The 12,909-nt window shown below is 40.4% G+C and overlaps 1 protein-coding gene across 21 annotated transcripts in view; it reads left to right on the forward strand.

Moving 5' to 3' along the window:
* Window positions 1-12,909, forward strand: part of BCKDHB (branched chain keto acid dehydrogenase E1 subunit beta) — a 274,313-nt gene that overhangs the window by 35,034 nt on the left and 226,370 nt on the right. The gene's annotated exons all lie outside the window — the stretch shown is intronic.

The following is a 12,909-nucleotide window of genomic DNA, read 5'->3' on the forward strand; positions in this document are numbered from 1 at the left end:
CAATGCTTTTGGTGTTTTGTTCATGAAGTCCTTGCCTACTCCTATGTCCTAGATGGTTTTGCCTAGATTTCCTTCTAGGGTTTTTATGATGCCAGGTCTTATGTTTAAGACCTTGAATCCATCTGGAGTTAATTTTAGTATAAGGTGTCAGGAAGGGGTCCAGTTTCTGCTTTCTGCACATGGCTAGCCAGTTTTCCCAACACGATTTGTTAAACAGGGAATCCTTTCCCCCTTGCTTGTTTTTGTCAGGTTTATCAAAAAATGTATGATTGTTGATATGTTGTGTTGCCTCCGATGCCTCTGTTCTGTTCCATTGGTCTATGTCTCTGTTTTGGTACCAGTACCATGCTGTTTTGATTAATGTAGCCTTGTAGTATAGTTTGAAATCCGGTAGTGTGATGCCCCCCGCTGTGTTCTTTTTGCTTAGAATTGACTTGGCTATGCGGGCTCTCTTTTGGTTCCATATGAAGTTCATGGTGGTTTTTTCCAGTTCTGTGAAGAAAGTCAATGGTAGCTTGATGGGGATAGTGTTGATTCTGTAAATTACTTTGGGCAGTATAGCCATTTTCACGATATTAATTCTTCCTAACCATAAACATGGAATGTTTCTTCATCTGTTTGTGTCCTCTCTTATTTTGTTGAGCAGTGTTTTGTAGTTTTCCTTGAAGAGGTCCCTTACGTTCCTTGTGAGTTGCATTCCTAGGTATTTTATTCTTTTTGTAGCAATTGTAAATGGCAGTTCATTCTTGATTTGGCTTTCTTTAAGTCTGTTATTGGTGTAGACGAATGCTTGTGATTTTTGCACATTGATTTTATATCCTGAGACTTTGCTGAAGTTGCTTATCAGTTTCAGGAGTTTTTGGGCTGAGGCGATGGGGTCTTCTAGGTATACTATCATGTCGTCTACAAATAGAGACAATTTGGCTTCCACCTTTCCTATTTGAATACCCTTTATTTCTTTTTCTTGCCTGATTGCTCTGGCTAGAACTTCCAGTACTATATTGAATAGGAGTGGTGAAAGAGGGCATCCTTGTCTAGTGCCAGATTTCAAAGGGAATGCTTCCAGTTTTTGCCCATTCAGTATGATATTGGCTGTTGGTTTGTCTTAAATAACTTTTATTACTTTGAGATACGTTCCATCGATACCGAGTTTATTGAGGGTTTTTAGCATAAAGGGCTGCTGAATTTTGCAAAGGCCTTCTCTGCGTCAATTGAGATAATCATGTGGTTTTTGTTTTTGGTTCTGTTTATGCGGTGAATTACATTATAGACTTGCGTAGGTTGAACCAGCCTTGCATGCCCGGGATGAATCCAACTTGATCATGATGGATAAGTTTTTTGATTTGCTGTTGCAATCGGCTTGCTAATATTTTATTGAAGATTTTTGCATCTATGTTCATCATGGATATTGGCCTGAAGTTTTCTTTTCTCGTTGGGTCTCTGCCAGGTTTTGGTATCAGGATGATATTGGTCTCATAAAATGATTTCGGAAGGATTCCCTCTTTTTGGATTATTTGGAATAGTTTCAGAAGGAATGGTACCAGCTCCTCTTTGTGTGTCTGGTAGAATTCGGCTGTGAACCCATCTGGACCTGGGCTTTTTTTGTGTGGTAGGCTCTTAATTGCTGCCTCGACTTCTGACCTTGATATTGGTCTATTCATAGTTTCAGCTTCCTCCTGGTTTAGGCTTGAGAGGACACAGGAGTCCAGGAATTTATCCATTTCTTCCAGGTTTACTAGTTTATGTGCATAGAGTTGTTTGTAATATTCTCTGATGATGGTTTGAATTTCTGTGGAATCTGTGGTGATTTCCCCTTTATCATTTTTTATTGCATCTATTTGGTTGTTGTCTCTTTTCTTTTTAATCAATCTGGCTAGTGGTCTGTTTATTTTGTTGATCTTATAAAAACCAGCTCTTGGGTTTATGGATTTTTTGAAGGGTTTTTCGTGTCTCTGTCTCCTTCAGTTCAGCTCTGATCTTAGTTATTTCTTGTCTTCTGCTGGGTTTTGAGTTTTTTTGATCTTGCTCCTCTAGCTCTTTCAATTTTGACAATAGGGTGTCAATTTTGGATCTCTCCATTCTCCTCATATGGGCACTTACTTGCTATATATTTTCCTATAGAGACTGCTTTAAATGTGTCCCAGAGATTCTGGCATGTTGTGTCTTCGTTCTCATTGGTTTCGAAGAACTTCTTTATTTCTGCCTTCATTTCATTGTTTATCCAATCAACATTCAAGAGCCAGTTGTTCAGTTTCCATGAAGCTGTGCGGTTCTGGGTTGGTTTCGGAATTCTGAGTTCTAACTTGATTGCACTATGGTCTGAGAGGCTGTTTGTTATGATTTCAGTTGTTTTGCATTTGCTGAGGAGTGCTTTACTTCCAACTATGTGGTCAATTTTGAGTAGGTGTGATGTGGTGCTGAGAAGAATGTATATTCTGTGGATTTGGGGTGGAGAGTTCTGTAAATGTCTATCAGGTTTGCTTGTTCCAGGTCTGAGTTCAAGCCCTGGGTATCCTTGTTGATTTTCTGTCTGGTTGATCTGTCTAATGACAGTGGAGTGTTAAGGTCTCCCACTATTATTATGTGGGAGGCTGTGTCTCTTTGTAAGTCATTAAGAACTTGCCTTATGTATCTGGGTGCTCCTGTATTGGTTCCATATATGTTTAGGATCATTAGCTCTTCTTGTTGTATCGATCCTTTTACCATTATGTAATGGCCTTCTTTGTTTCTTTTGATCTTTGTTGCTTTAAAGTCTATTTTATCAGAGTTGAGAATTGCAACTCCTGCTTTTTTTTGCTTTCCATTTGCTTGGTAAATCTTCCTCCATCCCTTTATTTTGAGCCTTTGTGTATTTTTGCATGTGAGATGGGTTTCCTGGATACAGCACACTGATGGGTTTTGGATTATTTATCCAATTTTCCAGTCTGTGTCTTTTGATTGGTGTATTTAGTCCATTTACGTTTAGGGTTAATATTGTTAGGTGTGAATTTGATACTGCCATTTTGATGCTAGCTGGCTGTTTTGCCCATTAGTTGTTTTAGATTCTTTATTATGTTGATGCTCTTTAGCATTTAGTGTGATTTTGGAATGGCTGGTACTGGTTATTCCTTTATATATGTAGTGCCTCTTTCAGGAGCTCTTGTAAAGCAGGCCTGGTGGTGACATAATCTCTGAGTACTTGCTTGTTTGCAAAGGATTTTATTTTTCCTTCACTTCTGAAGCTCAGTTTGGCTTGATATGAAATTCTGGGTTGAAAGTTCTTTTCTTTAAGAATGTTGAATATTGGCCCCCACTCTCTTCTGGCTTGTAGTGTTTCTGCTGAGAGATCTGCAGTGAGTCTGATGGGCTTCCCTTTGTGGGTGACCCGACCTTTCTCTCTGGCTGCCCTTAGTATTTTCTCCTTTATTTCAACCTTGTTGAATCTGATGATTATGTGCCTTGGGGTTGCTCTTCTTGCGGAATATCTTTGTGGTGTTCTCTGTATTTCCTGCAATTGAGTGTTGGCCTGTCTTGCTAGGTGGGGGAAATTTTCCTGGATAATGTCCTGAAGAGTATTTTCCAGCTTGGATTCATTCTCTTCCTCACATTCTGGTACGCCTATCAAACGTAGGTTAGGTCTTTTCACATAGTCCCACATTTGTTGGAGACTTTGTTCATTCCTTTTTGTGCTTTTTTCTCTGATCTTGGTTTCTTGTTTTATTTCATTGAGTTGGTCTTCGACTTCAGATATTCTTTCTTCTGCTTGGTCAGTTCGGCTATTGAAACTTGTGCATGCTTCGTGAAGTTCTCGTATTGTGTTTTTCAGCTCCTTTAATTCATTCATATTCCTCTCTAAGGTATCCATTCTTTTTATCATTCCCTCGAATCTTTTTTCAAATCTCTTTTCAAGGTTCTTAGTTTCTTTGCATTGATTTAAAACATGTTCTTTTAGCTCACAAAAGTTTCTCATTATCCACTTTCTGAAGTCTAATTCTGTCATTTTGTCACAGTCATTCTTTGTCCAGCTTTGTTCCCTTGCTGGTGAGGAGTTTTGGTCCCTTGTAGGAGGCGAGGTGTTCTGGTTTCGGGTGTTTTCCTCCTTTTTTCGCTGGTTTCTTCCCATCTTTGTGGATTGATCCACCTGTCGTCTGTGTAGTTGCTGACTTTTCGATTGGGTCTCTGAGTGGACGTCCAGATTGTTGATGATGAAGTATTTCTGTTACTTGGTTTTCCTTCTACCAGTCTAGCCCGTCCGCTGTACGACTGCTGAGGTCCACTCCAGGCCCTGCTTGTCTGGGGTGCACCTATAGCAGCTGCGGAGCAGTGAGGGATGCTACCAGTTTCTTTTTCTGCTATCTTTGTCCCAGAATGATGCCTGCCAAACGTCAGTCTTCTGGATATAGAGGGGTCAGGGAGCTGCTTGAGGAGACAATCTGTACTTTATAGGAGCTCAAGTGCTGAGCTGAGAGCTCTGTTGTTTATTCAGGGCTGTTAAGCTGCTATGTTTAATTCTGCTGCAGCAGAACTCATTAAAAAAATTCTTTTTTTCTCAGATGCTCTGTCTTGGGGGGGTTGGGACTTTCTTTTTGAGTGTCCGTTGTGCTGTCCTGCCCAGTTAGGAGATAGTGTAGTCACTATTTCCCTGCCTAGGCTCCACCCTGCTGGTGTGAGGTTTGCCCTGTTGCTGCAGGCTCTGCCCTTCTGCTGCGGTCTCCGCCCTGCTGCCACGGGCTATGCCCTGCGGCGGAGTCTCTCTCTGTTGTAGCGGTTTGCCTCAGCAATGGCAGGCTGCATCAGCAATGGGCATGTACCTCAGTAGGGGCGGACTGCCTTGGTAATGGCAGACGCCCCTCCCCCACAGAGCTGCACCGTCCTGGGTTCCTCTGTGTCCTAAGGGAACCTCTTCACCGGGAACGTTTGGAATCACCGTTTTGTTTGTCCCACTGTGCTACTCCAAACGCTGTTTTCCTGGAATCTCCTGGGCTGGCTCACTGTCCAAGTCCCATTCAGTCTCAAGTTCAGTCCTCGCAAGTCTCAGATTGTCGGTTCAACAAGGCACCCGGACCAGTGCGCTTTGTGCGGAGCGCTGTGTAGCGCCATTGTGCTACAGCGCCGGCCGCCGGCCACACCGGCTGCCGGCTGCACCAGCCAAAACCTCTGCCTGGTGTCCCGCGTCTCTTTTATACCTGGGAATTTCCCCATTCTGTGGGCAACAAAGATCTGTGTGGAAATGCGGCCCTGACTCACCCTCTTCGCGCATTCACCGAGAGCTTCAATCCTGGGTTGTTCTCACTGTGCCATCTTGAGTTCTCCTCCCTCATATATTTTTTTAAACTTCACAAGAATTAGAAAAATGAGACCATGTATATTTTATTAAGAATCATATATATTAGAAAAGTAAAAGATCTTTGTTTTATATTTTTACTGTCAAATATGATATCCACATTGTCGAGCCACACATACATGCTATGAAGGATGTTGCTTAATTAGCCTCCTAAATCTGATTTTTGGTGTTCTGAAAATTCTCTTTTAGACTGGTACCTTTTACAGGGGGATGAACCCCGACATTTTTCCTTTCAGTATTTAGAAGTTTTTGAATTATTTAGAGTTTTCACATATTTTAATTGTTTTAATTTGTTTTGTTTTTGACAGCTCACTTTCTTTTTATTTATTTATTTATTTTTATTTTACTTTAAGTTTACTTTAAGTTCTGGGGTACATGAGTAGATCTTACAGAATTGCTACGTAGGTATATGCATGCCATGGTGGTTTGCTGCCTCCATTCCCCCATCACCTTCATTAGGTATTTCTTCTAATGTTATTCCTCTCCAATCTACCCCCCTGCTATCCCTCCCCTAGTCCCCCACCCTCCAACAGACCTCATTGTGTGATGTTCGCCTCCCTGTGTCCATGTGTTCTCATTGTTCAGTACCCACTTATGGGTGAGAACATGCAGTTTTCTGTTCTTGTGTTAGTTTGCTGAGAATGATGGTTTCCAGATTCATCCATGTCCCTGCAAAGGACATGAACTCATCCTTTTTTATGGCTGCATAGTATTCCATGGTGTATATGTACCACATTTTCTTTGTCCAGTCTATCATCGATGGGCATTTGGGTTGGTTCCAGGTCTTTGCTATTGTAAACAATGCTGCAGTGAAGATATGAGCATGTGTGTCTTTATAATAGAACAATTTATAATCCTTTGGATAGATACCCAGTAATGGGATTGGTGGGTCAAATGGTATTTCTGTTTCTAGCTCCTTGAGAAATCACCCCACTGTCTTCCACAATGGTTGGATTAATTTACACTCCCACCAACAGTGCTCTACATCCTCTCCAGCATCTGTTGTCTCCAGATTTTTTAATGATCACCCTCATAACTGGCATGAGGTGGTTATCTCAATGTGGTTTTGATTTGCATTTCTCTAATGACCAGTGATGATGAGCATTTTTTCATAATGTTTGTTGGCCTCATATATGTCTTCTTTTAAAAAGTGTCTGTTTATATCCTTCTCCCTCTTTTGAATGGGTTTGTTTTTTTTCTTTTAAATCAGTTCTAGTTCCTTTTAGATTCTGGATATCAGCCCTTTGTCAGATGGGTAGATTGCAAAAATTTTTTCCCATTCCGTTGATTGTTAGTTCACACTAATTATTGTTTCTTTTGCTGTGCAGAAGCTCTTAATGAGATCTCATTTGTCTATTTTGGCTTTTGTTGCCATTGCTGTTGGTGTTTTAGTCATGAAGTCCTTTCCTATGCCTATGTCCTGAATGGTATTGCCTAGGTTTTCTTCCAGGGTTTTTATAGTATTAGGTCCTAGGTTTAAATCTTTAATTCATTTGGAATTAATTTTAGTGTAAGGTGTAAGGAAGGGGTCCAGTTTCAGCTTTTTGCGCATAGCTAGCCAGTTTTCCCAACACCATTTATTAAACAGGGAATCCTTTCCCCATTGCTTGTTTTTGCCAGGTTTATCACAAATGAGATGGTTGTAGATGTGTGGTGTTACTTCCAAGGCCTCTGTTTTCTTCTGTTGGTCTTTATCTCTCTTTGGTTCCAGTACCATGCTGTTTTGATTACTGTAGACTTGTAGTATAGTTTGAAGTCAGGTAGCTTGATGCCTCCAGCTTTGTTCTTTTTACTGAGGATTGTGTTGGCTATGCAGGCTCTTTTTTGGTTCTATATGAAGTTTAAGATGTTTTTTTCCAGTTCTGTGTAGAAGGTCAATGGTAGTTTGATGGGAATAGCATTGAATCTATAAATTACTTTGGGCAGTATGGCCACTTTCATGATATTGATTCCTCCTAACCATGAGCATGGAATGTTTTTCCATCTGTTTGTGTCCTCATATTTCCTTGAGCAGTGGTTTGTAGTTCTCCTTGAAGAGGTCCTTCACATCCTTTGTTAGTTGTATTCCTAGCTATTTTATTCTCTTTGTAGCAATTGTGAATGGGAGTTTGCTCATGATTTGGCTCTCTTTAAGTCTGTTATTGGTGTATAGGAATGCTTGTGATTTTTGCATGTTGATTTTGTATCCTAAGACTTTGCTGAAGTTGCTTGTCAGCTTAAGGAGATTTTGGGTAAGATGGTGGGGTCTTCTAAATGTGCAATCATGTCATCTACAAATAGAGACAATTTGGCTTCCTCTTTTCTTAATTGAATACCCTTTATTTCTTTTTCTTGCCTAATTGCTCTCCCTCAAACTTCTAATACTATATTGAATAGGAGTGGTGAGAGAGGGCACCCTTTCCTAAGTGCCAGTTTCCAAAGGGAATGCTTCTAGTTTTTACCCATTCAGTATGATATTGTCTGTGGGTTTGTCATAAATAGCTTTTATTATTTTGAAATACGTTCCTTTGATACCTAGTTTATTGAGAGTTTTTAGCATAAAGCGCTGTTGAATGTTGTCAGAGATGTTCTCTGCATCTACTGAAATAATCATGTGGTTTTTGTCTTTGCTTCTGTTTATGTGGTGGATTATGTTTATAGACTTGGTTATGTTGAACCAGCCTTGCATCCCCAGGATGAAGCCTACTTGATCGTGATGGATAAGCTTTTTGATGTGCTGTTGTATTTGGTTTGCCAGTATTTTATTGAAGATTTTTGCATCGATGTTCATTATGGATACTGGCTGATTTTTTTTTTTTTTAATTGTATCTCTGCCAGGTTTTGGTATCAGGATGATGTTGGTCTCATAAAATGAGTTAGGGAGGATTCTCTTTTTTTTGTATTCTTTGGAATAGTTTCAGAAGGAATGGTTCCAGCTCCTCTTTGTACGTCTGGTAGAATTGGCTGTGAACCCATCTAGACCTGGACTTTTTTTTTTTTTATTGGTACGCTATTAGTTGCTGTCTCAACTTCAGACCTTATTTTTTGTCTATTCAGGGATTCAGCATCTTCCTGGTTTAGTCTTGGGAGGGTGTAAGTGTCCAGGAATTTATCCATTTCTTTTAGATTTACTGGTTTATATGCATAGAGTTGTTTGTAGTAATCTCTGATGGTAGTTTATATTTCTGTGGAATCGGTGGTGATATCCCCTGTATTATTTTTAATGCATCTATTTGGTTATTCTCTCTTTTCTTTTTTATTAGTTTGGCTAGTGGCATATTTTATTGATCTTTTCAAAAACCATCTACTGGATTTATTGATTTTTTGAGGATTTTTTGTGTCTCTATCTCCTTTAGTTCTGCTCTGATCTTAGTTATTTCTTGTCTTCTCCTAGCTTTTGAATTTGTTTGATCTTGCTCTTCTAGCTCTTTTAATTTTGATGATAGGGTATTGATTTTAGATCTTTCCTCACTTCTCATATGGGCATTTAGTGCTATACATTTCCCTCTGGACATTGCTTTAAATGTGTCCCAGAGATTCGGTATGTTGTATTTTTGTTCTCATTGGTCTCAAAGAACATCTTCATTTCTGTCTTCATTTCATTATTTATTCAATAGTCATTCAGGAATAGGTTGTCCAGTTTCCATGTAGTTGAGCAGTTTTGAGTGAGTTTCTTAATTCTGACTTCTAATTTGGTTGCACTGTGGTATGAGAGACTGGTTGTTATGATTTCTGTTCTTTTACATTTGCTGAGGAGTGATTTACATCCAATTATGTGGTCAGTTTTAGAGTACGTGCAATGTGGTGTTGTGAAGAATGTATATTCTGTGGATTTGGGGTGGAGAGTTCTGTACATGTCTATTAGGTCTGCTTAGTCCAGATCTGAATTCAAGTCCTGGATATCCTTGTTAGTTTTTTGTCTCGTTGATCTGTCTAATATTGAAAGTGGAGTGTTAAAGTCTCCCACTCTTATTGTGTGGAAGTCTAAGTCTCTTTGTAGGTCGTTAAGAATTTGCTTTATGTATCTGGGTGCTCATATATTTAGGATTGTTAGCTTTTCTTGTTGCATTGATCCATTTAACATCATGTTAATCTCGTTTGTCTCTTTTGATCTTCGTTGGTTTAAAGTCCATTTTATCAGAGACTAGGATTGCAACCCCTGCTTTGTTTTGCTCTCCATTTACTTGGTAAATCTTTCTTCATCCCTTTATTTTGAGTCTGTGTGTGTCTTTGCATGTGAGATGGATCTCCTGAATACAGCACACCTATGGGTCTTGACTTTTTTTTCAATTTGCCGGTCTTTGTCTTTTGATTGGTGCATTTAGCCCATTTACATTAAGGTTAATACTGTTACATGGGAATTTGATCCTGCCATTTTGATACTAGCTGGTTGTTTTGACTGTTAGCAGTTTCTTCATTGTGTCAATAGTCTTTACCATTTGGTATGTTTTTGCCACTGCAGCTGGTACTGGTTGAACAACCAGCACTAAACTTTCCATGTTTAGTGCTTCCTTCAGGAGCTCTTGCAAGGCAGGCCTGGTGGTAATGAAATCTCTCAGCAGTTGCTTGTCCATTAAGGATTTTATTTCTCCTTCATTTATGAAGCTTAGTTTGGCTGGATATGAAATTCTGGGTTAAAAGTTCTTTTCTTTAAGGATGTTGAATATTGGCCCCTACTCTCTTCTGGCTTGTAGGGTTTCTGCTGAGAGATCTGCTGTGAGTCTGATTGGCTTCCCTTTGTAGATAACCTGACCTTTCTCTCTGGCTGCCCTTAGCATTTTTTCCCTTCAATTCGGCCCTGGCGAATCTGACGATGATGTGCCTTGGGGTTGCTCTTCTTGAGGAGTATCTTTGTGGTGTTCTCTGTATTTCCTGGATTTGAATGTTGGGCTGCCTTGCTAGGTTGGGAAAGTTCTCCTGGATAATATCCTGAACAGTGTTTTCCATCTTGGATTCATTCTCCCTGTCACATTCAGGTACACTGATCAAATGTAGATTAGGCCTTTTCCCCTAATCCCATATTTCTTGGAGGCTTTGTTCATTTCTTTTCACTCCGTTTTCTCTAATCTTGCATTCTTGTTTTATTTCATTGAGTTGATCTTCAGTCTCTTATATCCTTTGTTCTGCTTGATAGATTCGGCTACTGAAACTTGTGTATGCTTTGGGAAGTTCTCGTGCTCTGTTTTTCAGCTCCATCAGGTTGTTTATGTTCTTCTTTAAGCTGGTTATTCTAGGTAGCATTTCATCTTACCTTTTTTCAAGTTCTTTGTTTCTTTGCATTGGGTTAGAACATGTTCCCTTAGCTGAGAGAAGTTGATTACCTACCTTTCTGAAGCCTGCTTCTGTCAATTTGTCAAACTCATTCTCCATCCAATTTTGTTCTTTTGCTAGTGAGGAGTTATGATCCCTTGGAGGAGGAGAGGCATTCTGGTTTTTGGTGATTTCATCCTTTTTGCACTAGTTGCTTCTCATCTTCATGGATTTATCAACGTTTGGTCTTTGAAGTTGGTGACTTTCAGAAGGGATCTCAATGGACGTCCTTTCTGTTGATGCCGAAGCTATTTCTTTCTGTTTTTTAGTTTTCCTTCTACCAGTATGGCCCCTCTGCTGCTGGACTGCTGGAGGTCTATTCCAGACCCTGCTTCCCTGGGGGCTGCAAAATGGTGAGGTTCCTCCCTGTTTCTTCTGGTATATGTGTCCCAGAAGGGTACCTGTCAGATATCATCCAGAGCTCTCCTTTATGCAGTGCTTCTTTGCATATATGGGGGTCAGGGAGCCACTTGAGGAGGCAGTCTGTACCTTATCAGAGCTCAAGTGCTATGCTGGGAGTGTGTTGTTCCATTCAGAGCTGCTGGGCAGGGACCTTTATGTCTGCTGCAGTGGAACTCACAACTGCCTCTTTTCCCAGGTGCTCTGTTCTAGGAAGGTGGGATGTTATAAGTCCCTGACGTGCTGCTGCCCTTTTCAGAGATGCCCTGCCCAGCAGGGAAGGAGTCTAGTCGCAGTCTGCCTACAGAGGTGTTGCTCAGCTGCAGTGGGCTCTGCCCAGCTGCTGTGTAAACTTCCTTGCAGTTTTGTTTACACAGGTACAGTTAGAACTGCCTCAGTAAAGGTGGATGCCCTTCCCCTTACAGAGCTTGAGCATCCCGGGTCAAGCTCAAACTGCTACACTGGCTGTGAAAGTCCCAAGCCAGTGCATTTCAGATTGCTGGTCTTTGTGTGGGTGGGACCCACTGAGCCAGATCACCTGTCTCCCTGCTTTCAGCTCCCTCTTTTTCAGGTTAATGGGCAGCTTTGTCTCCCAGGCATTCCAGGTGCTGGTTAAAATGGCCACCCAGATTTGTGCGGGTTTTTGTGCTGGAAACCCATAGTGCCAGCCGAAGCAGCTGTGCTGGAAACCTGTGGAGCTTGTGGGCTCGTGGGTAACTCCTGGTCTGTGGGTGGTTAAGACTTTGGGAGAAGTGTAATATCTGGACTGGTGTGCCGGAGTGGCTGGAAAAGGCCCCTATGGCCTCTGTTGGGTTGGGGGGTGGTCCTGCGGTTCGTTGCACTTCCCGGATGAGGCAGCATCCCACCCTGCCTTGGCTCACCCTCTGTGGGCTACACCCACTGTCCATCCAGTCCCATTGAGATGCACCTGGTACCTCGGTTGGAAATGCGGAGATCACACGCCTTCTTTGTTGCTTTTGCTGGGAACTGCGCTCCGGAGTTATTCCTATTTGGCCGTCTGACAGTTCACTTTCTGATTTTTGCATGTAATGTTCTTTACTTCTTATGTATTTGGAATTGCTTATTTTTTGATTCAGATATAATTTTTGGATTATAAAGTTTTTCTTTTTGCTTTAAACTTCCCTTTTCAATCATAGATCATGGGGAAATCGATGTACATAGTTGAACTTTATTTTAGTGAGTAATAAATATTAGATTGCCAAATCTAATAAAATCCATAAATATTTTGAAATTTTAATAGAGTTTAACATAAAATGTTATCCACTAAAAAGAGAAATTATGTGAGTCCTAAGAATAGTTATAAATACTGTCTGTCTGTTATTGCTCAGGTTGAGTGTCAGGTAATGTGTGACTTCCTGCATTCTTAGGTATAGCTGACCCATATGTAAAGGTAGATTAGAACGTAGAACTATAAGTACTATAATTATATATTTAGCATCTTTCTTTCAGATTAATAATACCTTTTAGAAGGCCATAGGTGTCCCTTTGGGACACAGGAATGGGAATAAAAACATATAAAAATAATACAGTTATAAAGTTTGGGATTTTGACAAATTTGAAAAATGTAGTAGTGCTTACTCTAAATCTCTCCATTCTTCATACTTTTGATTACCATGCTGCAATATTGGCTGCAGTGAGGGAGAAGGAGTGTTGAAAAAAATTTTGCTTTTATGCTTCCTTGACCTAACTTTGAGACTATTAAGTTTATTTATCTTTTGTCAGAGTCATTTTTCTCTTTTTTAAAGAAAAACCACATGCGGTGAAGGAATTAAAAATGGGCCCACTGCCACTGCTGTTTTGGAGATTCTTAGAGTAGCTTAGTCAGTCCAGTTATAAAAAAGATTTTTTTCTCTTTCAAACAGTGCCACATCTTCCTT

Source organism: Callithrix jacchus, chromosome 4 (assembly GCF_049354715.1).
Source record: "Callithrix jacchus isolate 240 chromosome 4, calJac240_pri, whole genome shotgun sequence".
Lineage (NCBI taxonomy): Eukaryota > Metazoa > Chordata > Mammalia > Primates > Cebidae > Callithrix > Callithrix jacchus.